At 39.9% G+C, this 26,532-nt stretch overlaps 1 pseudogene across 1 annotated transcript in view; it reads right to left on the bottom strand.

Moving 5' to 3' along the window:
- Positions 1 to 2,346: 2,346 nt before the first annotated feature.
- Positions 2,347 to 26,532, bottom strand: part of LOC307119969 — a 504,637-nt pseudogene continuing 480,451 nt past the window's right edge. Inside the window, exons 8-12 of the transcript in view lie at positions 3,407 to 3,501; positions 3,255 to 3,317; positions 2,803 to 3,175; positions 2,550 to 2,708; positions 2,347 to 2,393 (exon numbers count right to left, since the gene is read on the bottom strand). The product of the transcript in view is annotated as an uncharacterized misc_RNA (transcript). The remainder of the gene's footprint in view (positions 2,394 to 2,549; positions 2,709 to 2,802; positions 3,176 to 3,254; positions 3,318 to 3,406; positions 3,502 to 26,532) is intronic.

Genomic DNA, 26,532 nt, shown 5'->3' on the forward strand with positions numbered 1-26,532 from the left:
AATGTTTAATAGGCAGCCAGTGCAGTGTTGACAGAACTGGGCTAATATGATCATACTTCCTGGATCTAGTAAGAACTCGAGCTGCTGCATTTTGGACAAGCTGGAGTTTGTTTATTAGGCGAGCAGGGCAACCACCCAGTAGAGCATTACAATAATCTAACCCTGAGGTCATGAACGCATGAACTAACTGTTCAGCTTTTTGCATTGAGAGCATGTGCTGTAATTTAGACATATTTTTAAGATGGTAGAATGCAGTTTTAAAGATGCCTGAAACGTGGCTTTCAAATGAAAGATTGGTATCAAAGAGCACACCCAGGTTCCTCACTGACGACTAGGACTGGACAGAGCAGCCATCAAGTGTTAGACAGTATTCTAGGTTACTACTTGTAGGATCATGCCACAAATACTAAGCTGAATTACGCTATAACTTTGGCCGACCGTCGATTTGGTGTGCCAGGGCCCTTAAATTAAGCTGAAGGGCCCTGACTGTCTGCTGAATGAATTGAGCTGTTTATCCTCACCACAGCCGATTTGAAGCATAGTCTGCCTTACCTCTCAAGTCATACTACCTTACTCCTGAGTTACTCTGGACATTTGCTCTGCTGAAACCAGTCATGCTGTAGGATCTCCTCCATAGTCGCTCTCTCGGCTGGTTCATGAGCTAGACATAGGCGTCGATTTCGGGGGGGGGGCGGGGGGGACGCGTACCCACCAGATTTCGTCATGAGTCCTTTTGTACCCACCACTTTTTTTTTTTTTTTTTTAAACCTCGAGTTCAATTTTGCGGTGAAGCATTGCTGACACACACATATTATTTTTTCCACTCAATTGTGTCGTAATAACGATATCTTATGTCGTTTTAACTACATCTTTTCTCATAATAACGAGATCTTATGTCGTTTTAACGACATCTTTTGTTGTAAAAACGTTTGAAAAGCAGAAGCAAGCTCCGTAAAATAGGCTCTTCCGCTGCCTGTATCAGTGGCAGTGCCCATAACACGAAATTGTTGTAATGGATTGATGTAGCCTATACAGTTCTGCAGCCATGGGTAGCAGGTGCCATGGACCGCTCATGATTTAGCGTAATGACGGACCCCGGTGCAGCCACAAATATCATAATTATCTATAGGCTAGGCCTACTGTAATTGAGACATTCAAGAAATGTATTAAAAAGAAAGACGCTTTCAGCCTTACTCAAAGTAGAGCCCTACATTTCTGCCCGAGCCCGACGGGCCCCGACTTTTTTACGCCCTAGGGCCGGGCTTCGGGCCAATTTTCCAGTCATAGCCTACCTCAGACGCGGGCCGGGCTTCGGGCTTTTTTAGGCTATAGGACGGCGCTATGCAACACGCATCGCCGCAAATGAGTAAAGCAAGCCAACACGCAAACTGCCACAAGTGAAACTGAAAATAAGCTAAGTTTTAGATGCTCAAAAGCACAATCATCTTCATTAAAATGAATGAGACTAAATGCTCTTACCAGTGTTTAGGTCGCTCGTTCTCATAATGCGGTCTTTGATGTTGAAAAGAGCTGATGAATAAAATACTCATATCGGTTGATTTCGTTGACATGAACTCTGTTAAATGTGCATATAGCACGGGAATTGAAGATCGGATATATATTCATTTCGCGGAGAGGTGTAGCCTAAGATAAGACAACCAGCATGTTTTTTATTTTTAATTATTTGTTTAGATTGTGTAGCCTGTTTTGTTTGCGCGCGCCGTTGCGATCTGCCTGCCTCATCTTGTCAAAAATGCCTTTTTACTGTGATGGTGGTGATAATAGGCTAAACGTTTAAACGATGCTTTAAGTGTTTTTTATGGATTTAATAAGCAAGACAAGTCAAGTGTTGATTTCAGAGGCTAAAGTGTTGGGGTAACTCACTGTCGGCCGCTGGCCGCTTGGTCGTCACTTTAAAAAGCAAAAACTTTAGTTTAACAAACATTAAATGCTTTAAACATTTTTCTAAATTAACTTAATAAAGAAACAAAACGAAATATATCTACTTTGACATTAAAAACAAAACTGAACTATTTTAATGGCTGTAACTAATGTGTAATAGGGAGGATAAAAAAAACACGGGCTCCAGTGGGACTCTGATAATGAAGTGGTAAAAAAAAATGCAAAAATGAAAAATATTAAAGAATTCGCGGGGCGCTTTCGTCGGCATGAGTAAGATAGGCTATAAGACCCGCAATATGTCTCTCATCTGACATTTTTATTTATTTACATTAGTAAGCTGCAGGACATAGTCTTTCAAAACATGACCTGCGCGAAAGAGAAAAAAAAATGTACCCAGCACTTCTGAAAATGCACTTCTGAATGCGTCTCTGTCCCCAGCACATTTCAAACCAAACTGACGCCCATGGAGCTAGACACCGTGTGATCAAATCCTGGAATTCTGTAAGGTTTCACAAGAGCGCTGGTTATTCACGTATGCACTGAATGTCCAGAAACTAACGTTGTCATGTATCGGTTCTGAAATATGTAGCATGTGTTATGTACAGGATTGTGCTGATACTCAATGTGTTTTTGGTAAGTTCTCTCACCTGCGGATACTCTGGAGTCAAACCTCAGACGGCCATGTTCATTTCTTAAGGGCTGACATCTGCACACCGTTCTGTACATCATAATGCCCAGAGACCAGACTGTTGTCGGCTCCGCCTCATATTCAAAGTCCGCAAAGTATTCAGGTGGGCAGGCAAATCCTGTTCATTAAAAAGAGATATTCAAGTTGAGCAAATATCCATTTCCACAAATCACATCTCTTTAGGGCTATGGTAACACAAAAAGCCAACTCACCTATAAATTGACCCTTATAGACACTTTTGACGATTTCTCCGCAGCCAAAGTCTATCAGTTTGACTTAGTTCGTCTCTGTGTTGATCACAAAGTTGTCTAACTTGATGTCACGGTGGAAGACGCCTCTGTCAAGACAGTGCTTGGCTCCGAGCACCGCTTGGTACATCAGAGTACGTGCCTGCGATTCACTCAGCGTTTCTCTCAAGACGAATCTGAACAAGTCTCTGCAGGGTTGTGAATACTCCAGGATGAGGATGAAACGATCTTCCTCTTCCAACCAGTCCAGCATGTGCAGGATGTAGGGGCTTAGAGGAGGCCGATTCAGCAGCAGGTTCAGAGCCACTTCTGCAAACAGTGGCTTGGAAACCCCAGGCTGGAGAAAAGAGGTCAACAAACCATTAGCTGACTTATAATTTAAGATATATTAAATATATGCATTATGTGCAACTTACAACATCGATATAGCGGTCTGAATACCGTCCTGTTTCACGCTTAGTGACGAATTTGATGGCGACCTGTAAAAGAAAAAGAAGTTATTAAGTGCACTTGATGAAAGCACTGATCTATACGGTACAGTTGATGAACACAGCAAGAGTGATTGTACCTGCTGGCCATCAGATTTACGGATGCCTTTGCGCACAGTGCCAAAGTATCCTTGTCCAATATCCTCTTCCACTTCATAAAGTTAGGAAAATGGAACTGCAAAAATGCAAACATGTTAATATGAGATTCACAGACCTGGAGTCTAAATATGCAGGATAATCAGTTTCTTTACAAACATATTTCTTTTGACAGGGAATCAGGAAAATAATGGATTCATTAACATGACACATTATATTGGGAATGCCGGATGAAGGATTAGACATATGGCATGAGTTTAAATACACAGGCTTACTAAGAAAAACTAGACTAGAACTGGACAAGAGGTGAAATACTCACAGGTAGATGGTCCCGGGAAAGAGACGGTTCTTGGATCTTTGCTTCGCTCTGAATCGGCACCTGGAGATTCTGGAAATGCTAAAGGAGCTGGAAGAAGATCAGTCAGATCCAGCAAAGCCGGTGGCTCAAAGAAGGATGGATCCAGCTGAAGATCAGTCGTATCCTGTGAAGCCGGTGGCTCAGGTACAGATGGACCCGGCTGAGGATCGGCTGAATCCGTGTGGGGCTGTGGATGAAGTGGAGCCGTCTTCTTGCGCTTTAGGAGTTGCACTGCTGCACTTTTTACAGTCCGACACATTTTTCCGAAGAATGTACAGCTGTCTTTCTTCTTCATTTTTGTTTGCTTTTCTAAAAACCCCAAAACAGACACAGAACAGTTAGAATTTGTCTCCAGATATTATAAATCAAATACTGAGGCTAGATCCCAAGACACAAAAGAACGGGAATAAAATGACAGTAGACCCACCTTCAGCTGGATTTGCGTCACAGTTTGTGGGCTTGATGCTGGACAGGCCCGGCTTTGGATCAGTTTTATCCTGTTGAGCTGCTGACCTGAGGTGGGACGGGCCCGGCTGTGGATCAGCTGGATCTGTGTCAGACGGTGGCTTTAAAGGGACTTCTTCTTTCCCTTGACTTTTTAAAAAAAGGATTTCCAGTTACTACATTTACTTTAATTAATTAAACATTTGACATTCAACATGAATGCCACAGCAAAAGTAACTTCATAGAATGAACATCTAATTAAATTTAAAGATAAATGTGACCCGTGCTGGCAAAATGAGCACATTCTCTATTAAAAAATCTTCTCCTCTCAGAAAACGGACAAATAAAGACACTTTTAGATGTTGAATTGCTGAATTGGAGCATTGGGATCTCTAGACGAGGGCTTAATGAACTCATTTTTGTTAAAGCTACACTGTGTGATATTTTCCCCCATCTAGTGGTGAAAAGGTATATGACCATCCAGTGAATTTTAGTTTCTGTTCCTCTCAATTCCGATTTCGTTTTAACTCCTACGGTGGCCGATTTAGTCCAAGATTAACATGGCTTCCAGTTCGACCTCGTCCACATTCGACACGGTGCCTGTGGGATATTCTGTGCGCAGTGGGATGGTTGGAACTCAACTGGCCTAATTATTCGGCTAGAAAGAACTGCAGCTAATCCAGAGTGAACTTTGATGATAGTAATGTTTATTCAGTCATCCAATTGCAAGGCATAAACAGGTTTGCATGGATATGTACATAAATGTGGTTTCTGTGAGAGAACAAATAAGGATGGTAAATATACATACACAGTTAAGAACTGTATAACTATACTTATAAGTTACATTTGTATAATGGAACCGTAAACCAGAGCTTATTTTACCATATATAGGCGCTAAATGCAGCTGCATTAAAAGGAGCGGAGCTGCCGCTGCTGCTGCTAACAAGCGGTGTCCGGTTACAAAAGTGTGTGCGCCGCTTTAACGTTAGCACTGCAGTGCGCTCTGTATAACAATTGTTAATATGCCGATCAGACCTGATACATATTTCCATCAACATACATTACAAGCAAATATTTTCTATAAACGAATAAACATTGTTGATAACAAAATAACTGAATGATTATTCAAATAGGTGAGCATTACGCTATTGTATGTTGACACAAAAATACTTCTGAGGTGACATCAACTGAATTACGCGATGACACACTCTGAAACACATCTACAATGACAATAACTATTATTACTTACGGAGTTATTAACGCACAGAAATACCACACAAGGAAAAACAGACTTTTGAGGAATAAACAAGCCAGGAAAACTCCATATAACTCTGTTACTGGACGCTGCTGAGATGAAAACTCTTAGTCGGGGAGCCAAAGTCTCAAAAATGGGTTGAACCTGACATGGTCTGCCATACTTTTTATTTGTGTTTTTTTTCTGTTAACTTTGACCCTAAGAACCAATAATTGGAGGGTCTGCTCTGCCGGAAATATCGCAAATTTTTTTGGGGGCCATTTTAGTGTATGCACCCTTTATTTTTTATCAGAAAAATGTGAAAAATTATTTTTTTCCTCAAATCCTCAGTGGGTTGGGTAGGCTGTCAATAAATGCATTCAAGATACACAGAACACATGTGCTGACAACATCCACTGAAAAATTACTCTTAAAACACATTTCTACATGATTTTGCATCAATTTAATGCAAAAAAATAGGCGTTTTCTCACTTTTTTCCAATATTTTCATCTTTATTTCATTGGCAATCAACTATTTCCCCAAGTTATGACATCAGTCAATATGCCATTCATTTCACCAACCAGTATACTCATCCCACAGAAAAAATTATAAAAATCCAACCAAAATCAATGGATCTGTGATGATTTCACTACTAGTTGGCGATCAACAGGCTCAGAACCTCAATAGAATTTTAGGCTACTCTCAAAATTCAGAAATTTCAACATAACCCTGTTCTCGCAATGGAAATGTGTCACACAAGAAATATAATACAGCAAAATGACTTTCATTATTTTATTGCCTCAGATGACAACTATAACTATAACAAAATAATTGAACATAACTTAATTAACTAGGTGCAGGTCCCTGTGTGGTGGAATAATCAGGAGGGTGGCACACTGCAGATACTGCTATGGGGACAGACCTTCACCCTCACCACCTGAGGAGACAGCAAACAAGACCGGCAGGGTGGGTTATACAGCAGCGCGATAAAATACGCATACCCCCCCCCCCCCCCCCCCATCTCAACTTACGTGTCCCTGTCTTCAAGCACAAGTTCAATCCTTGAACATCTGTTGGGGTCCCCGGTGCAGAGACATGCAATGCCACACTTCACATTGGCTCTTGCACAGGAGCATCCTCTGGCACACATGCTTTTCTGGCAGCGGCAGTATTTGTTGTGTTTGAGTTCAGAAGGTTTAGCCTCTTTCAGCATCATGGTTGCCACCAATTTGCCATTGACAAGTTGTCTCCCAAAAACAGTGGCAGATGGGTAGGTTGGCTGAACCATGTGTGCCCGCTTACACACAGCCAACTGATGCAGGGCTCGGCGAAGGTATAATAGGAAGGCATCTTCAGTTGGTGGAAGGCAACGCATGTCCCCTTTGATGCTCACAAAGAGATGGGCTCGCAGTGAATCTAGAGTACCACCAAAGTCACTCCTGTCATAAAGTGACACCATGTATCGCCGTGCTGCTGTTATAACCTCTTCCTGAACATCCAGGCTTTCCTCAGGGTCACCGTACCTGCACAGCGGCAAAAGGTCTATCAGGTGTTTAATAGCAATTGTGTAGCCCCGCCTTTTCCCTCTTCTGTACAGATAGCTCGCTGTGTCACATCCGGTAAGTATGTAGGTGCTAAGGAGAAGGGATGTAAGATCTGAAGCTGCAACATCATACTTCCCCGCCAGAGCATCTGTGATGGCATGAAAAGGTAGGAAGATATCCATCGTCTTCACCCACAGCTCCTTCAGCCCATCCATGTGTGTGATGTAGTACATGCACATCATGATCACATCTGTGTCAGTTGCAACCACTACAGCCCGTTTGTGGTGCAGAATTTGTTGCAATGTGAGCAAACATCCTGGTATCTGCTTCCTCATGTTTCTCACAGGAAAGTTCTGGAAGCTCAACATGACAATCCGCTGATAAGAGGACAGTGCGACCAGGATCACAAAATATTCCACCAAGAATAAGGGTGCATCCTGCGGGAAGTGATTTGTTCTGAGCTGCCCATGCTTCCCCCATATAGTTCAACAGATAAGCTTTATTCAGTGGATTGGGAATGAAGCCTTTCCATTCAGGTATAGGGAGAGTATCATGTGGCTTGTACTCCTTCATTTTGCTTGGGCAGGTCTTCATCCTCTTCTCTCGTTCCTCACCTTTCAGACTTTCAGCTGGGGAGACATCATATCGATCACCAACAAAGTGGATGCAGTCACACTTGTCTGGGAGGATTCCAAGGAGCTTCCTCAGGTACTTTCCTTGCAGTTCATGGAAGGTGCTGCTTTCAAGATGTTGGTAACGTTGAATGAACGCCATGGCATCTACTACCATTACCACAGGCTTATCAGACGATGGTAGTTTGTCCACTTCCACCCATGAGCTGCCAAGGGCTGTCTTGATTGCAGCCAGGTAGTCTGCCTTGTTTCCTGTACGCATTGCATAATTTTGGTCAAGGGACGGATCTGGCTCAAACAGGGAGGCTGGGTCCATTCATGGCCAAACACTTCCACCTTCCTGTCTTCCTCTAAGTCCTGAACAAAGTACAGGTTCCGCACAACTGCACTCTCCTCCTCATAGACTTTTTTGGCTTTGAATGCCATGGACATTGACTTCTTTGGCTTTACTGCGAATGTTGAAAGTTTATTTTGGGTTACTTTCTCACTGTCTGTTCTTCTTGCTGAAGCCAGTGCCTCCAGTCCTTTTTCATGAGCGCAGATCAAGTCAGCAGATGTGGCTTTGTGGCCGGTTGAAATGTTGATTAGCTCCTGTTCTTCACATGTGAAAGGATTGATCATCTGATTGTTGATGATCTGTTATTTTCCTTACACCTTCTGCCTCCTTTGCACATTGGCTATCCTTGTCCTCATGGTGTTTGATGTCATCCGCATCCAGGTGTGCCATAGCCTTTGTCTGCTCTGACACAGCTGTCAGAACTGGAAGAGCTTTCAAGTATTTCTCCATGGCTGCTGGCTGCTGACTGATGCCAGTGAAGAGTTTTGTCTTGGCATCACGGTTGTAGGTTTTTTCAAGTGCCATATCTGTCCAGACACCATTGAACAACCGTCCTTCTGTTTGACGTACAGTGAACTTCCCATCCTTGAATTCCCTATAGATGTTTGGAGCCAGTGTAGGCAAGCTTCTCATAGCTTCTAGGTAGTGGGGCAGGCAGGATACGTACTTGTAGTGGCCAGCAGTTACAAGGTATGGTAACATCTTTTCCACTTCAGCCAAGTGTTCCTCCCACAGACCTGCACGCTCAGCATGGATGAACCGTCTAAGAATCATCACCATATCCATGTACATTAGCCATAACTTTGTGGTAGGTGAGGTACATGCTTCATCAAACTCAGCCATCAAACATGACAGCTTTTTCAGTTGGTCAGTTGCATCAGCACACGCAGAAGTTGCCTTCTCTACATTCTCTTCTGACAGGGCATCTAGGAGTAGCTGGACATTGTTGCTAAGCACACACATGTACTCCAGGTCCTTCTCTTCATTGACCAACCATCTGGCAAATGCTTCCCAGTGTAGGGCAAACATGGCTGCATACACCATAGTGTGGGCGTGCAGCATTGCATAGTAGTCTTTCCCACTGATGATTTTGTTTGCTGTTCCACGGAGACAGACATTAGCTTCGACCATGATGTCTTCGATTCCAGTGGACTGCATCAAATGCCCAATGGCTCCAAGGAAATTCTGAGCCATATGGAAGCCACCCATGCGCAAGATAAGTTTGGCATACTTCTCTTTGTTCTTCTTTTGCAGACTCAGAACAACTTTATAGATTGCTTGGTCACATGTGATGATGGCATACTCTTGACCATGTTTTCTCGACACATCCATGCAGTACTGAACAGACTGTTCAACCACATCTGGGTTTGTTGGTGACTTGGGGAAGAAGGGACCATAGCTGATCACAGTTGCAGGGATGGTATCTGGGATGAGAAATGCTTGGAATGAACTCCATGTTGGAGCAGCGCAACTTGGGTTCAGGTCCTCTAATAGTACAGTAGGGCAGCTATGCACTAAATGCCAGAGGATGCTCAGGTGGTCAAGAGGTTCTGCTAGACACACAGGAAGCTTAGGCTCTGTTTCAACTCCAACCAGGGAGCAACTCTTTTGACAATCTTTTAGACTGAGGTGGCTTTCCTTGGTTTGAAAAGGCTTAGAAGATTCCAGGGCTGGTTGGCGGGTTTTCAGTAGAGGTAAACTAACCGTTGGTGTCGGGTCTTCATCTGGATTCTTGTACTGGAATATGACGTGTGTTGTGCCATGCAGTGTTCGTCCATCCTTTATATACTCTTGGAAGACAAGGTTATCAAATGCAAACTGTGTGAATCGTCCAACCTTCAGGTTCGTTGGTATGAATGCACCATCCCTAGTTGTCTGCTCTTCAACTGCCATTGCCATTGTTGTAATATATCTCTGTGCTTCTTTGTAGCTGATGCTGTTACCAAATCTATTTAGGAGTGACACAGTTGACTTGCTTCTGGTTTCCTTAAGGATGTGCAAAGCTGTCCCAACGTGTTTCGGTGTTGGGATCTTGGCAACTGCCTGGGCAAGGTTGAGAACTTGTTCTTGCTGCTTAGGACTGACTTTCACCCGGCCGTCCTCACCTAACTCTGGAGATGCATCTGTTATCATCCATGCCAGGTGGTTATACAGGTTAGAGCTCACTCTTCGGGATGCCTCCAGGTATGATATCTCTAGCTGCAGTGACGGGTCTTCAGTCATACTTCCAGGCATCTGGTGACTTCCACTGGCTTGAGCTGTTCTGGCTTCTCTTGCTTCCTTCAGGGCCTGCTTACGTTGGTCCTGGAGCTCCTTCCGTATTCTCTTTGCAGTGTTCACTGCATGAAAAGTGGGATTTTCGACCCCGTAAACTCCTGTATACTCCCGGAAATCTCCCTAATTTTCGGCAGTTTTCGACAATTTAGAGGCAGCGAACGTCGCGTTCGTCTGTGCCACAAATTGTCGTAAACGAACCATGACGTAGGTGGAGCGCGGAGGTGCGACGCCTCTAATTAGCATATGAATAGCAGCGAAACCAGAGAGTCAACGGCCAGACTTGAATTTACTCACTTACTATTGGCTGAAGCCACTACATTTAAAAAAGAAAAATCCCTCGTGATCACTGCAAACCTATCATTATTCGTCCCCCTGGCTCATTATAAATGTAAACCCCAATAATAATAATAAATATATAATTTATGTTGTAATAATTTGTTTTATATTAATGTTTTTGTGCTATGAAGTATTCATACCATCAAGGAATATATGGGAAAATTATACGGACCGTGCCATTTATTCAAAGAAAGAGCTTCATTTATAAGCATACAGCTGTTGATTCAAAGAAAGGGCTTCATTGATAAAACACAGCTGTTTATTCAAAGAAAGAGCTTTATTGTTAAACACACAACTATGTACAGTGCAGCAGTAATGTCTCGTAATGTAATGTAAAGTTCGGCGAGCTCCAGGCTGCGAGAGGGCGGTGGCCGCACAATCCATCCAGACACCCCGTCAACAATGCGTCTTCCTCGTCAAACATGAGTTCAATGGTCTCGGACTTCCAAATATCCACCTCATCCAGCACACTCTCGCTTCCAGCAACTGTAATAAAATCCATAAAGACAATAAGCAACCTGAAAAATACTCACATTGACAAAAAACGGATCTAATATAATAAATCTTACACTTTTTCTTCTTGATCGACTCCGAGCTAAACTTCGCAGTTTCCGCCTGCGATGTAAGTTCAGGTTGTTTGTATCTGAAGCTCCGGCGTGTCGATTCATAATACGTCTTACAGGCAGCTGGAAAACAATTACATGAGACTGGTATTAATAAAAACAGTCACGGTAAAATTAAACAAGGAATGAGAAACACATTAGAAGTTACTTACACACAATTTCGTCGTGATCAGCGGTTAAATCTGGACTCGCGGAAATCGCTCCAAGCAGATAAGAGCTCACGGCTTCGTTATGAGGCGAGGATAGTCTGTGTAAACAAAATGTGCAGTTTTAAGCTCGGATCTATTAACGCATCCATGTCCTTATACAGCTGAATAAAAGCATATTCTTTAAATCGTAACGTTACATTACCCATGCTCTGGTTCATAGCGACTGCAGTTTGCCTCAGAGTTGTGAAGACGAAGACAGCCTCCTGAAAATGAGTCGAAAAAGTTGGTCGCGTCCATGCAGAGATTGAGTTGAAGACGGCGTCCTGTCATAGTTGATCACGAAAAAGGAAAGCAGCAAAAAAACATAGGAAATGTAAAAAAAAAAAAAGTTTAAAGCTCGTCTTCTACGCGTCATGGCCATGACCTCGACCTCGCACGTCATTGGACTAGGGCTCTACTATGAAACGCGCCCGGGGCCAAATATCTTTATACGAAACGCGTGACTTATGACCGTTTCAACACGCCCTGTTTTCCGCGTCAACGCAGCAATTTTTTACGTGTTTCTTTTGTATGTGTAGACACGCACATTCTGGTCGTGTAACAGGCATACACACACAGTCGACGCACAGTTTTAACATGTTAAGAAGACACATTTGAACGTGTTTCTTAACGCACACATTCTGTACATGTCGAAGTGTAATATTTTTTTTTTTTTAAAGCAGACTTACCTTTAGATGTAGCCTAGGCTACGTATATTAATATAAGATATTAATTAATTGCTTAACTGACTACTGTGCTAGAGTAAAGTAGCCTAATGTTACAATGTGTATTAAGTAAATGCTTAATATTATACAATTATTATAATTTATCTATATGGGTTATTGTTTGTTTTTTAAAGTTAGGCTATATATAATTTCTAAAAGTATATATAGGCTAATTTACACAGCACATATTATAACCGAAAACACACACATTAATTTACTGAGGACCCATACAGCCAATGATCATGTGTGAAAACACTTATACATAAATTGATCACTTAGAAATCAAAACTAAGGTTTGAGAAAGAAAGAATATGCATACAACAAAATATATTGTTTCATAGCAGCTTCAGTAACAAGTTCAAAACAAATTCTGCTGTAAACCGGCTCTAACAAGCCAATATAGTGTCAATATTCAGCTCAAGTGACTTCAGTGTTGATTCAGTTCAGTTGATTTCAGTTCAACTGTAAAATTCCTCAGTTGTGCATATTTGTGTGTAGTTAGATATATGCAAAAACAACATTTTTGGAAGAGTTAAAATAGTTTTGCACAAAGTGTTGCTTTTGCAAGCGACGTCTGATGTTTTGCATGTTGTGTGTTTTGTGTGTAGAGTTACAAGAAATGGAGCCATATTTTCAGAAATTGTGTGTAAGCAATTAGATAAAACTGTAAATGAATCCAGTTTATTTTAGTTCAGGACTCATAGTCCAGATGTTAGTAATCTGTGCTTAATCTTTGTTCCAGGCAACAATTTTTTAACTCGCAATTTACTAGATTAAGGCCTACTCTTGGCATAATTTAAACCCTGTCCAGGAAACCACCTCTTGAAAATCTGCATTGATAATTCATAAAATGTGGTGTGAGCTCAATTTAAATGACAATTACAGAAAAACACAATCTGACTTAACTATAAACACACAAACTTGTACTTTTCACATTTATGATTAATAGCCATTTAAAAAATCATTCACAGTGCAGGGTGGAAAAATTTATTTTGGTATGTAAACTGTATGCTTTACTTGATTTATTTGTGTGCTTTGGTTCATTGTCTTGTTGCTTCACATAACCTCTCTAAAGGTTGAAGACATGAACTGCTGTCCTGTATTTTTTTTTTTTTTTTACATAACATTGGTTATTGCTAATGACATACAGAGTAATTAATCTACACTGTGAGCCTGGACAAGTTGAATCTACTTAAAAAATTGGAGCAAACTGGTTGCCCTAAAAATGTAGTTATGTGAACTAAAACGAGTACATTTAACTTAAATTTAAGTTAACATTTTAACTTAAACTTTAAACTTGTTTTGGTTAAAAAAAATCAGAACCTAGATAAAACTCCCCCTGCTGCTACTCTGATTTGCATTTGTGTAGCTCACAGTATGTTCATTTACATGATAAAGCCTCCCCTAGAATTAAGGGGAGGGGGGGTCATGGGGGGACAGCTGCCAAGCAAGGCCCACGTCAATTTCCAACAATTTACGGCAGTTTTCGGTGTTGCCTGCAAATTGCCGTGCACAGTCGTAAACCTGAAGTTCCACGGCAATCTACAGTGCCACATGCTGACGAAAATCCCACTTTTCATGCAGTGGTTGTAGGAAGAGACTGGTGTCATCTGGTGCCAACTCATCATCACTTTCTTCTTCATACTCTGCCTCTTCAGTTTTCTCCTTAAGTTCCTTCAACTTTGAGAGCATGCAGCCAACATTCATTTCTGCTGAGCAAATCAGGCTAGAACATCCTTTCTGTGGCACAACCATTATTTTACAATTGTCACCTACTTCATAGTGCCTTCTAAGGCGGGCAATCAAGGACTGACATCTGTATGAGGTAACATTCTGAACTCCATGGCTTTCCAAGTATTTACGGAATTCATCCCTCAAAGCTATAACGAAGAATATGGCATTCTCTTTGAAAAGGGACTCATCTATCCTTGATATGAGTTGGTTCAGTGCAGCATCATATGGAGTGGTGGCAGTACTAGTCTTCTCCTGTGAACGAAGACGCTTTGTTAGGTAGTTGGTCATGCATTCCTTGTGGTACCGGAAGTCCTCAGCAATCATATCGGTACACTTGTTTCCATCAGGACCACGAATCTTGTGTAGTATCTCTTCATCTTCAAGTTTGTTTGCTTTTTCCCATACTGCATTCTGTCTGTCATAAGTGGCGATCAAAATCTATTTCCCCTGGTTGTGCGTGCTCTTCCACAAATTAAGCACTCTTCCTTGTGTTGGATGGGATGTGGCATTGACATCCGTGTTTTTTTAGTAGGCCTGCTGCTGTCTGGCTCAGGATTAAGTTCTGCTTCAAATGAAGTGCTTTCTGACTTTTCAACTTTTTTCCTCTTCTGGTCAACAGTTTTACGATTTGTGTACCTCGCACGACATTGTGTGTGCCACAAAGTATTCCTCCCCAGAAACTCACATTGAGGTTTCAGCTCATTTTCAAGCCTATATGAGACCTCATCCTTTCTGTTGGTTACAGCATATAGGAGGGGAGGGTAGCCTTGATTTGTCAGTTTCTGAAGAGGACCAGCTTCACTGTCTGTTTTCTGACATATCATGCAAGCAGTATAGTTGGTACTGAGCAGCTTTCTCTCCAGCTGCTTGGTTGAGAACTCAGGCTCCATCCTTCATTCTTCTCCAATTCACTCCTTTCCTGTTCTCTCCTTGTCACTCTTATCCTCTCCTGTTCAGTTCACTCCTCTCCTCTCCTTTCTCCTCAACTCTTCTCCTCTTTTGTTTAATCCTCTCCTCTTCACTCTTCTCCCCTCTCCACTCCTATTTCACACCACGTTCAAACTCGTCTTCGTCGATCAATGACTCTACTACTGTGTCCAGAGATATTGTTGTTATTGGAGACTCGTTAATAAAACATTTGAAGATTGCCCTGTCACATGGTAAACCTCACATGTACTGTTTTCCCGGAGCTCGAGTTGCTGATGTCACAAAGCAAGTGCCCTCGGTGTTGTCGAAACATAAGAGTATCAGTACTGTGGTTCTTCACGTCGGGGTGAATGATATTCGTCAACGACATTCAGAAATTCTCAAAAGAGATTTTGTTTCCCTGGTTGAGTCTGTTCGGGCTTTCGCCTGTAATGCGAGGATTATTGTTTCAGGTCCTTTACCAATGCTTAGGATGAGCAGTGAAATTTTCAGTAGGCTCTCAGCATTAAATGACTGGTTATTGAGATGGTGTTCATCGGTGAACGTTGATTTTGTGATGAACTGGGATTTATTTTGGGAGAGACCACGATTTTACTGTGTAGATGGTCTCCATCTTAATAAAGATGGTGTTTGCCTCTTATCTGATAATATTAGAATGAAGATGATAAATGAATGACTTCTAGATCAATCTTTGGGTTTATGTACCAACAAATCTTCTGTAGTGAGTCTCACGTCTAGAAAAGATGACATACAAGCCGATTTCATCCCTTGTATTGTGAGCTATAACAGGCAAGTAGTTAGAAAAAATATTTCAGTTAATCTAAATAACCTTATACAGGTTAAAACTTCCGCTACTTGTATTTCGCCAGCAATCACCGCTAAGATGTCTTTGTTAAATGTGAGGTCACTGTCTAATAAGACTTTCATTTTGAATAATTTTATTACATCTCTTGATTTAGATTTTTTGTTTTTGACAGAAACTTGGTTAAATAATGAAGAGCATACCCAATTTAATGAGTTGTGTCCTAAAAATTATAAGTACTTTAGTAAGCCGAGGCCAAGTGGTCGTGGTGGGGGCATTGCTGCTATTTTTAAAGATTGTTTTGTGTTCTGAGCAAACTGTTTCAGTTTTTTCTGCTTTTGAAGTTTTGCAGTTTAAGATATTGGGGAAAGATCCTATTCTCTGTTGTGTGATTTATCGTCCACCTAATTCTAATGCTAGTTTTAAAAATGAATTTGCTGAAATGCTTTCTGATTTAGTTTTATATTATGACAAGATGATTATTGTTGGAGATTTTAATATTCATGTTGATAGGGTAAATGATTATGCAGTTGATGAATTTTTAAAAATCACTCAATATTTCAATTTAGAACAACATGTGTCAGGCTCTACGCATAGCCATGGCCATACATTAGATTTAGTTTTTACTTTTGGAGTAGCACCAAATAATTTTTTAATAGAAGAGAGTGCGATATCTGATCATAAAAACATTATATTTGATATTCAATTGGCTGTAGAACGAAACAACATTAAGACAAGCGGTACTTATTTATCTCGTGTTATAAACCCAGAAGTTGCTGATAGATTCTCAGCAAGTTTTTATGCTTCAACAGTTGACTGGGCTTATGATGCAACGACAGTTGATCAGCTGAATGATTTTAACAGTCTTTGTTCCTCAATATTAGACTCAGTGGCCCCAGTTAAAATAAAAACCAAGTCTCTAGCAAATCAAGTACCATGGATAAATGATGATATTCGTATATTAAAGAGAAAGTGCAGGAAAGCTGAACGAATTTGGAAATCAACTAGACTTCATGTTAATTTTGAGCACTGGAAGGTTTCACTCTTGCTTTTTAATAAGACGGTTAAAGTTGCGAGATCTGATTATTTTTCTAAATTGATAGATAATAACCGTCACAATTCCAAGTTTTTATTTAATGTAATAAATGAACTGACTAACCCGCGGCCTAGCATTACCTTGAGTCCTATAGACTGTAGGTCTTTTATGAAATTTTTTGTGGAGAAGGTCGCAAATATAAGGGCTTCAATTTCGCCGCCTTTGGTTCAAAATGAGGATAATTTATCTCGTAGAATGGTATTGTTGGATTCCTTTTCACCTGTATCCGAGCAAGATATTTCTGAGATTGTGAAACATTTGAAACCTTCGAGTTGTCTTAATGATGTGGTTCCTGCTAGACTGTTCAAGGAAGTGATTGGAACTATAAGTCCCATTGTACTGTCTATAGTGAATAGCTCTCTTGTCTCTGGATGTGTTCCTGAGGATCTAAAGATGGCGACAGTACAACCGCTCCTGAAGAAGCCTTCCTTAGATCCTGCAGTTGTAAATAATTATAGACCCATCTCAAAACTACCTTTTATTTCAAAAGTATTAGAAAAGGCAGTAGCCAATCAATTATTGAAGGTTGTAAATGAAAATAATATTTTTGAGAAATTCCAGTCAGGTTTTAGAGCAGGTCACAGTGCCGAAACTGCACTTTTACGAGTTACTAATGATTTATTGATGGCAGAGGAGGCTGGTGAATGCTCAGCTTTAGTTCTATTAGATTTGACAGCAGCTTTTGATACAGTGGATCATTCCATTTTAATTAGAACATTAAAAACATGGGTCGGGGTTTCGGGGAGGGCATTGGATTGGTTTGTATCTTATTTGTCAAACAGGACATTTGTAGTGTCAGTAGGAGAGGAAGTTTCCCAACGCTCTGAACTTATATGTGGAGTTCCGCAGGGTTCACTTTTAGGACCAATCTTGTTCTCAATTTACATGCTGCCATTAGGTGCAGTAATCAGGAAACATAATATAAATTTTCATTGTTATGCAGATGACCTACAGTTATACTTTTCATTGAGTTCTAAGGATCTAAATAGTCTGGATGTCCTTCAAGCTTGCTTAACTGACATAAGAAATTGGATGGCCTTACATTTTCTGCAGTTAAATACAGATAAAACTGAAGTTGTGATAATTGGTCAGAGCTTAAGGAAAAATCAGATTGAGCTTGCTCTAAATGGGGTTTTTCCAAATATTAAGCAGGTAGTTAGAAATTTGGGTGTTTATTTTGATTCTAATCTAAATTTTGAATTTCATGTTAAGAAGCTGATTCAGTCATGTTTTTATCAGTTAAGAAACCTTTCCAAGGTGAGGCAGTTTTTACATTTTAATGATACAGAGAAGCTTATTCATGCTTTTATATCCTCCCGCCTTGATTATTGTAATGTTTTGTTTTCGTCTTTGAACAATCACACTTTATCTCGTTTACAATTGGTGCAAAATGCTGCAGCCAGATTACTGACACGAACAAAGAGATCTCAACATATTACACCTGTTTTAGCGTCTTTACATTGGTTACCTGTTTATTCAAGGGTTGAGTTTAAGATTTTATTGTTGACATACAAAGCATTAAATGGTCTGGCACCTATATATTTAACTGAGCTCCTGAGACCTTATGAAGCAGGGAGATGTCTGAGGTCGTCTGTTAAGAAGCTGCTGGATGTTCCAAGAACTAGATTTAAAACAAAAGGAGATAGAGCATTTGCCGTGAGAGCTCCAAAATTATGGAATAGTTTGCCAATGGATATTAGAACATCTGAATGTGTGTCTGTTTTTAAATGTCGTCTGAAAACTTATTTGTATAGACGTGCTTTTAGTATTCAATGATGTCCTTGTGTAGTTTGGGTTTGATACCTTATATTATATTTTGTTTCATTATGTATAGCTCTTCATTATGTGTTTAAATGATTGTTTTTATTGTTATTACTGTGTAAAGCACTTTGTGCATTGTAGCGTTAAAAGTGCTATATAAATAAAATTTTACTTACTTACTTACTTACTATTCTCTCCTATTTCCTCCACTCCTCTCCACTCTTCTGTCTCGTTCAATCCACTCCTGTACTCTTCACTCTCTAGTCTCCTCTCCAATCCACTCCGCTTCTCTCCACTCTTCTCTCCTTTCCTATCCTCTCCAATCTTCTCCTCTACTCCTCCTCTCCACTACTCTCCTCTTCCCTTTTCTTCTCTCCGATTCAATCAACTCCTCTCCATACATCTCCACTCTACCCTTCTTTCCTGGTCAATTCACTCCTCTTTTTTCCTCCACTGTTCTTCTCTCTTGTTCAGTCCACCCCAGTCCTCTTCACTCTTCTCTCCTCATTCCACTCTTCACTCTCCACTCCACTCCTCTTTACTGTCCTTTCCAATCCTCTGCTGCCTTCTCTTCTCGCTAACTTTTCATCCACAGCAAACCCAATAAGATCAGAACCAAATCTGCAAATGGGAAATATTGTTCATTCAGGTGAAAGTAATCTAGATGTTTGACCCTACCAGCTAACTAGCTTTTGACAAATCACTCACTCTATATACTGTACAGTACTATATACAAAAACAAAATATACATAATATATAGTATGTTTACATCTTACAGAACATTTGTATTGTTCAGTATTGTGTACAGTCTGATATCCACTATAGCTACACTACATATTGTTTTTGTGTGACCATTCATGCCACAAGTTAACTAGCTACAATTTTTCTAAACCTGAACGTAACAACTGGCCATGTAGCTAATTGCTGCTAACTACTATCTGTCTGACATGAAAAACACTTCAAGGACCACACCAGCCTTCATATAAGTGTATTTCTAATGATTTCTCGCTCCAAACGTATCCCTGTAGCAGCATTTATTCTCATATCTATTTCTTTACCTAGAAAGAAATTTTTGCAATTTCTCAACTTCCGGTCGAAGCAAAATGGACATATAAGACAAATAGCTCTCGTAGAGCATAATATTCTGAGAAAAAAAAAAAGTAAGTCTCTACCCCATTCCTGTGTGGAGTTATGGCCGTTTAAAGAAACCACCAAAATGAGCTAAAACGGCTAAAGCTAGCTAATGTAAGTAAACTAGTAGAGAATGAATGCTGCTGCTACAGGGATACGTTTGGGATGAGGAATCATCAGAAATAAACTTGTTTTAAGACTGGCGTGGTTCTTTCAGTTAAATACCATTACAATATCCATATTACCTTTCTTTTCCCAAAACGCTGGGGAAGTCCTGTCACATACCACAGACAATGATGAGCAGCTTCGAAGTCAGTTGGTAAACGTTGGTTACCGTTTGTTGGTTGTTTCAAACACATTCAAATTACTAAGATCATGTGTGTGTGCGTAAGTGTGCCATAATGCTAAATATCCAGCATGTTTTAGAGTAGCCTAAAATTCTATTGAGGTTCTGAGCCTGTTGTTCGCCAACTAGTAGTGAAATCATTACAGATCCATTGATTTTGGTTGGATTTTTATAATTGTTTCTGTGGGAGGAGTATACTGGTGGGTGAAATGAATGGCATATTGACTGATGTCATAACTTGGGGAAATAGTTGATTGCCAATGAAGTAAAGATGAAAATATTGGGGGAAAAAAAGTGAGAAAACGCCTATTTTTTTGCATTAAATTGATGCAAAATCATGTAGAAATGTTTTTTTAAGAGTAATTTTTTCAGTGGATGTTGTCAGCACATGTGTTCTGTGTATCTTGAATGCATTTATTGACAGCCTACCCAGCCCACTGAGGATTTGAGGAAAAAAATATTTTTTCACATTTTTCTGATAAAAAAAATAAAGGGTGCATACACTAAAATGGCTCCAAAAAAAATTTGCGATATTTCCGGCAGAGCAGACCCTCCAATTATTGGTTCTTAGGGTCAAAGTTAACAGAAAAAACACAAATAAAAAGTATGGCAGACCATGTCAGGTTCAACCCATTTTATTGAGCTTTGGAGACTTTGGCTCCCCGACTATCTCTGCACATGCACCAGACAAGTCTGAACAAGTTGACGCGCACATGCGCGAGGCAGAGAATTTTGTACAGTGCCATCGAGTATTAAAACCGGTTAAAATGCGAAAGGCGAAGCTTGAATTTACGGGTATGTCCCTCTTTGGCTAATGTACTTTCAAGATGGAGGGGCAACATGGCGACCACCGTTAGATCCCATTACCTTATGTATTTTCAATGGCATATTATAAACTTACGAGAATACTTTATTACTTGAAAGAAGTAAATATACATTAATGAGCACATATATTTTTGAAAGAACTAAGTGTTTTAGCTAAGAATAGACTAAAAAAGTTACACAGTGTAGCTTTAAAAACTCAAAATCAAATCAAAATGGATCAATATTTCAATAAATCAATATTTTTCAATTAGCCTTAAAATGAGCGCACATCCAGACTCATTTTGCCAGCACGGGTCACAAACAATATTTCATTTGCAATTATAAACATATGCACACATACAGTAGTGGCCAAAAGTGATGCTGTCCTTGGAGAGTGTAAATTTTTTGTTTTAACGTAAAGAAACGGCTAATGAATTATTAACTGCTTATACTGTAGTTAATGTATATTTAATTTCCTGTCAGCCTTTTTTCATAGTGAAATTAAACCTATATACTAAGCTGTAGTTTGTCAGCTTGTCAATTAAATACTTTGACCAAGTTTGGTGTTTTCCTCTTCCCAATGTAACATGATCCTCACATGACTATATATTTCCTGTGTTTAAAAACCTTATGTGTGAAAATATGAATATGAGATATATTCACCTGTTGAGCTGTTCTCCATAGCTGCTACAGTATGAGACAGTGCTCTAGTGTTCATGGTAAAAGCAGATGTCCAGAGTTTGGCTGCTGATCGTGTGAAAGTCTTTTATACTGGCACAGCTCAGAATGTAAGCACTGTGACATCATGAGCCCTGTGATATCATGCTGCTTTCACAGATGATAAACTTTACAGCTTCATACAACATCGTTTTGTTGATTTCACGGGTGTTGTGTGTCAATTAAAAGTATCGCGTGTGTGATATGCTTTATTATAATTTGCTGTTATAATGTGCTTTAGTTTATTATGGCCATTGAAAGGAGATTATCGTGTCTTTAGACATGCAGTGCTGTATACATTAGCTTGTTTATGATTAGTTGCTTATGTTGATGTCCTTTATGTATATTTAATTTGTATTTCTGTGTTTATTTGTCAAATCGCTTGTTTTGAGGTATTCTGAAGTTGTAAATAACTCAATACTCATGCGTCTGGAACATGTCCATTCAGAGTAACAAATCTCGACCCTTACAAAAATTAACCATGATTTTACTACAAATAAAACAAAAAAAACACATGGTTGTTATAGTAACCACAAACTTTTTGCCACACTACCATGTTTTTTGTTAAACTAACCATAGTTTAACCATGGTATTTGTATTAAAACTGTGGTTATTCAAATGGTAATCAATACGCCAAAAAAAACCCTGTGGTTAATTTTTATACTGTTTAACTTAAAGGTCCCGTTTTTCCTGTGTTTTTGAAGCTTTGATTGTGTTTACAGTGTGCAATATAACGTGTTCATGTTTCGCGTGTAAAAAAACAAAACAGTATTTTTCACACAATTTACTGATCTGTATACTGCTGTTTTCACTGTCCTAAAAACGGCTTGATGATTTCCCTGTTCTATGAAGTCCCTCCTTCAGAAACACGTAACGAGTTACAACATTACACACTAACTAAAGTTTGACAAATGGGATCACGAAGAACAGGACCTTTAATATTGATTTATTTTAATTCATGTTTATTCATAGAAAAAACATTAGGACAAAATACAATATAAGAAATAAACTGCTTTAAAATGTTCAGGTACAGAACTGAATAATCAAATGTTAGTATTCTTCACACTGTATGAATGAAATAAACACTGAGTCTTATTAAAGACTACACAATTTATTCAGTGATAGATTTTCTTGTTCAATAACTGTAAAATTCATCCATTATGGAATGAGTTCAATTCATCTGAAAAGCATTTTTTTAATCCAGCTCAGTTCAGCTCTCAGCCAAAGGCGTCAGTGCAGTCAGATCAGTAATATTTGCTGAATATGAAGCATCTCTGACCAAAAGTCGACTGTGGCAAGGAACCCGAACTCCATCTATGGCAGAATGGAGGGGAGAAAACCTTGGGAGAAACCAGGCTCAGACGAATGAACGTGGTCAGGCAGCATCACAAGTCAGATTGTGGATATCATTCAGAATATGTCGTCCAGTTCCTGATCGGGATACATTACTCCAGCCTTTGGTGTGAGGGAGATAAAGCTGTTCATAGCAGAGGACTTGTCTGGTTCTTGTGGTCGTCTATATGGTCTGTGAACGCCACTCCACCAGAGATTCAAGCTTGCAACCAGAAACATGTGCGCTCCACTTTTCTATGTTGGACACACCCACACACTGTTGCTCAGGCTCTCCACGGGACAGTTGTCGCTGCTGCTGGATCTCCACGGGACAGATGCCGCTGCTTCTGCTGCTGGCGCTGCTTCTGCTGCTGAGCGGCCATTCTGCACATCAGTGCCCTCACTGACTCACTCACTGGAGGAAAATCAGCCACAGCCAGGAGCCTCACTGGCTTTTGCGGTTTGTCTTTACATGGCTCCTCTGTTCTACAGCTCCTGTTCTTCTGTATTGGACGAACAGGGCTCTGCTGGACTAACGTTCCTCTGGCTGGTTTCTCCACACGGGCCACAGGTGCTATCCGGCGAGCCCCAGGCTGTGGCAGATCAGCAGCAGGTTGTCGTAGTGGAGCTCTCGCTGTCACGCGGGGGTTGTCCATCTTGACCAGCGGAGGCAGAGTCAGGACTGGAGATTTGTTGACCTCCCAGAGTGGCCTTTCAACTCTCGCCCACGTTGTCTGGTTAAGTTGGGACAGACCATTTCTATGCTGGTTTCCAGTCACCATGAGTGGTGTGTGTGTGGGCGTCTGCACAGTGGGCTTCACACTCACAGACTGAATTGACGGCATCTGCATACGGTGATGCTGACTGATGGTTGTCTGACTCTGGTTAGGTCGGGTCAGACTGGTTTTACACTCATATCCAAACACCATGATTGGTGGGAGCCTGGATGTCTGGCCAGTGGGCTTCACAGACTCTTGAGGCTTTGACTTCAAACGGCGAAGCTGCCTGATGGTTGATGGCCTGGTAGTTGGTGGCGGTACCGGGCAAATGATAAAGCTTGACATTAAAGTAGCTTGAGACATTTTCTCTAGACAAATATTGCTGTTCTCTATGAAATCCTTCGTTCTCGCTGGCAGTTCTCTCATGAGCTTGTTCACACTGAAGCAATAGCACTGATGTTCACTCGAAGTGTAGATCGTGTCAAGCACACTGTGATGTCATAGAATGTTAGCCTCGGAATGTAGAATGTTGCTCTTTGATATTTGGGTTTAAAAAATGCTTATTCTTAAACAAGTGACCAGTGCTTGAAGTGGAAAAAACAAAGTGCCGGTACTCACCAGAGGGGGCGGGGCTTTGTTGGGGGCGTGGCTATGGGGGGATTGTTTAGTCAATAATTCAAGAAGGTCCGTATTTTAAAGCTCTTTCTAACATGTTCTCAGCCTTAGAACTAACATATAGTTCTTGTAATTGTTTAACTATATAATTTGTTACAATAAGGGTTTATTTACAAAGCAAGACCATTGACGGCACCTCATTAGGCTACCATGCAGGCCAATGTTCACTTTTGTCTTTCTTTTTTCTAATCAAATAGCAACACAGTTAGAAACTATAGCTGGGTCATTCCTGGTATGCGGTAACATTTTTTTTGCGGTATGCGAAAACATGATTTTCATGTTTTTAGCATTCTACCAAAATGGTGACATGTTTAACTAGTCGGAATACATATTGGTCAAGCTCAGGGACTAAAAAAATAATAATTATGGGTAGATTCATTGTTCAGACACGGGCCGTGAAGGTGTTCCACCCTGTTAGGGACATATACATAGTTATCACAAAATGTTAATAATGTAAATATTAAACAATAACAATAAGTTTTTCTTGGATAGTATATGTTCCTTATGCCATCATGGTATTTTTTTAATTCTTGAAACAATAACAAAACTATAATTGATGAATAGAATGTCTTGATTATTAAGAACAGGTACTTTTATACCCATTTTTGCTAACAGGATGGTAAAAAAAAAAAAAAAAAATGTGTTCAAAAACATATTGTATATGCTGTTAATGATCCTCACCTCCCAAAATAAAACATAAGTGTGCAAAACATTTAACGTTGCTGTCAAATTATTATTTAAAAATGACTCGCCTAACAGGGTGGAAGACCATAACAGTGGAGGAGTTTTCCATCATTGTCCTGCATGATTTGCCATCAGTAATATGTGGAACTGCACCTATATAATATTGTTTTATATATATAATATTTATATATGCATATATGTGTTTATAGAATGTGCAATATACACTAAATACCATTTATTCTATTAGAATTTCCACCCTGTTAGGTTTATAGATCTAACAGGGCGGAATCAACAGGGTGGAAAATTTTAAGATAAGTTAGCCGTAGCTCTTTGAGGGATAAACGTTTAGCTAGCTAACCTTCTACAGATAAACAGAACTTTTATAACTATGTCAGATATGTTTTAACATTTTTTTTGACAGGACAAACATTCTTCATAACTAGGGTTGGTAACCGAGAACCGGTTCTTATGCAGAACCGAAACTGATTTTTGAAAAATACCAGAACCGTGCAAAATTCCTAAGTTTCGGTTCCGAAAACGGTTCTGGTGCAATGTGTGTGCGCTGGAAGCGTATCCTTTAATAGCGAGTTACAGCCAGTGTTGCCAAGTCCGTGGTTTTCCCGCTTTCCACTGTTGCCGCGGGCTGTGTTTCATGTCCGCGGGTTGAAGCGACCCCAATTATGTGATATTTAGACCCGGAAATGCGAATTTTACCGGAGAAGCCCCCCTGAAACGCAATTGGGCTTGTTTTGGGCTAGTTTTGAGTAGCAATTGTGCGGGTTTTGTTATGAAAACCTGGCAACCCTGTCTCACCTCATCATGAATATTAATTACGTTGCCTGCCGCTTCCAGGAGTGCAGCGCAGTTCAGCCTGAAAGCCCTCGCGCTACACATTTACGGTTTTGCATCAGATATTTTCTCGTTGACCACCAGCATGGCGAAGAGAAAGTCACAATTATGGATTCATTTCCAAAGAATGAATGATAATGAAGCAAAATGTAACACATGTGAAAAGTTAATAACATGCAAAGGAGGCTGCACTAGCAATTTGACAAAACATTTGCTACAGCACAGAGTGCCACAGGGCTTATACCAGATTTATAGTGAAAGGCCTATATATATATATATATATATATATATATATATATATATATATATATATATATATATATATATATATATATATATATATATATATATATATATATATATATATTTGTCAACCGTTGAGTCACCATGGTTTAGGTAAGCGTTTAGGCACAATTACCTTTGTAATGCTGAATTGCAATTTATTATTTACAAGTTCACCGAATAACTGAATTACAATTAAATTAATATACAACTAATTAATAAATATAACTAATAAATATAATTTATAACTTGGTTTTATTCAGAGACAGAGAGATAAAATGTAATAAGACAATTTCAGAGGTGTTCATTTGAAAAAAAAAATGTGTTGCAAGAATGGCTTAATTAATACTGTAATATATGTACAGTACAGGACTTTTTTGACATTGCCAACCTGTAAATTAATTTTAGAGCAAGTTATAAACACAAAATGGATTGTTTGAGTTGCGTATTGTGCCTTTTTCCTTTATCACTATTTGTTTAATAATTTTAATGGAACCGGAATCGTTAGGCGGAACCGGAACCAGAACCGGAACCGGAAAATTTCTCACGATT

This window comes from Gobio gobio (genome assembly GCF_949357685.1).
Source record: "Gobio gobio genome assembly, chromosome: 1".
Taxonomy (NCBI): Eukaryota; Metazoa; Chordata; class Actinopteri; order Cypriniformes; family Gobionidae; genus Gobio; species Gobio gobio.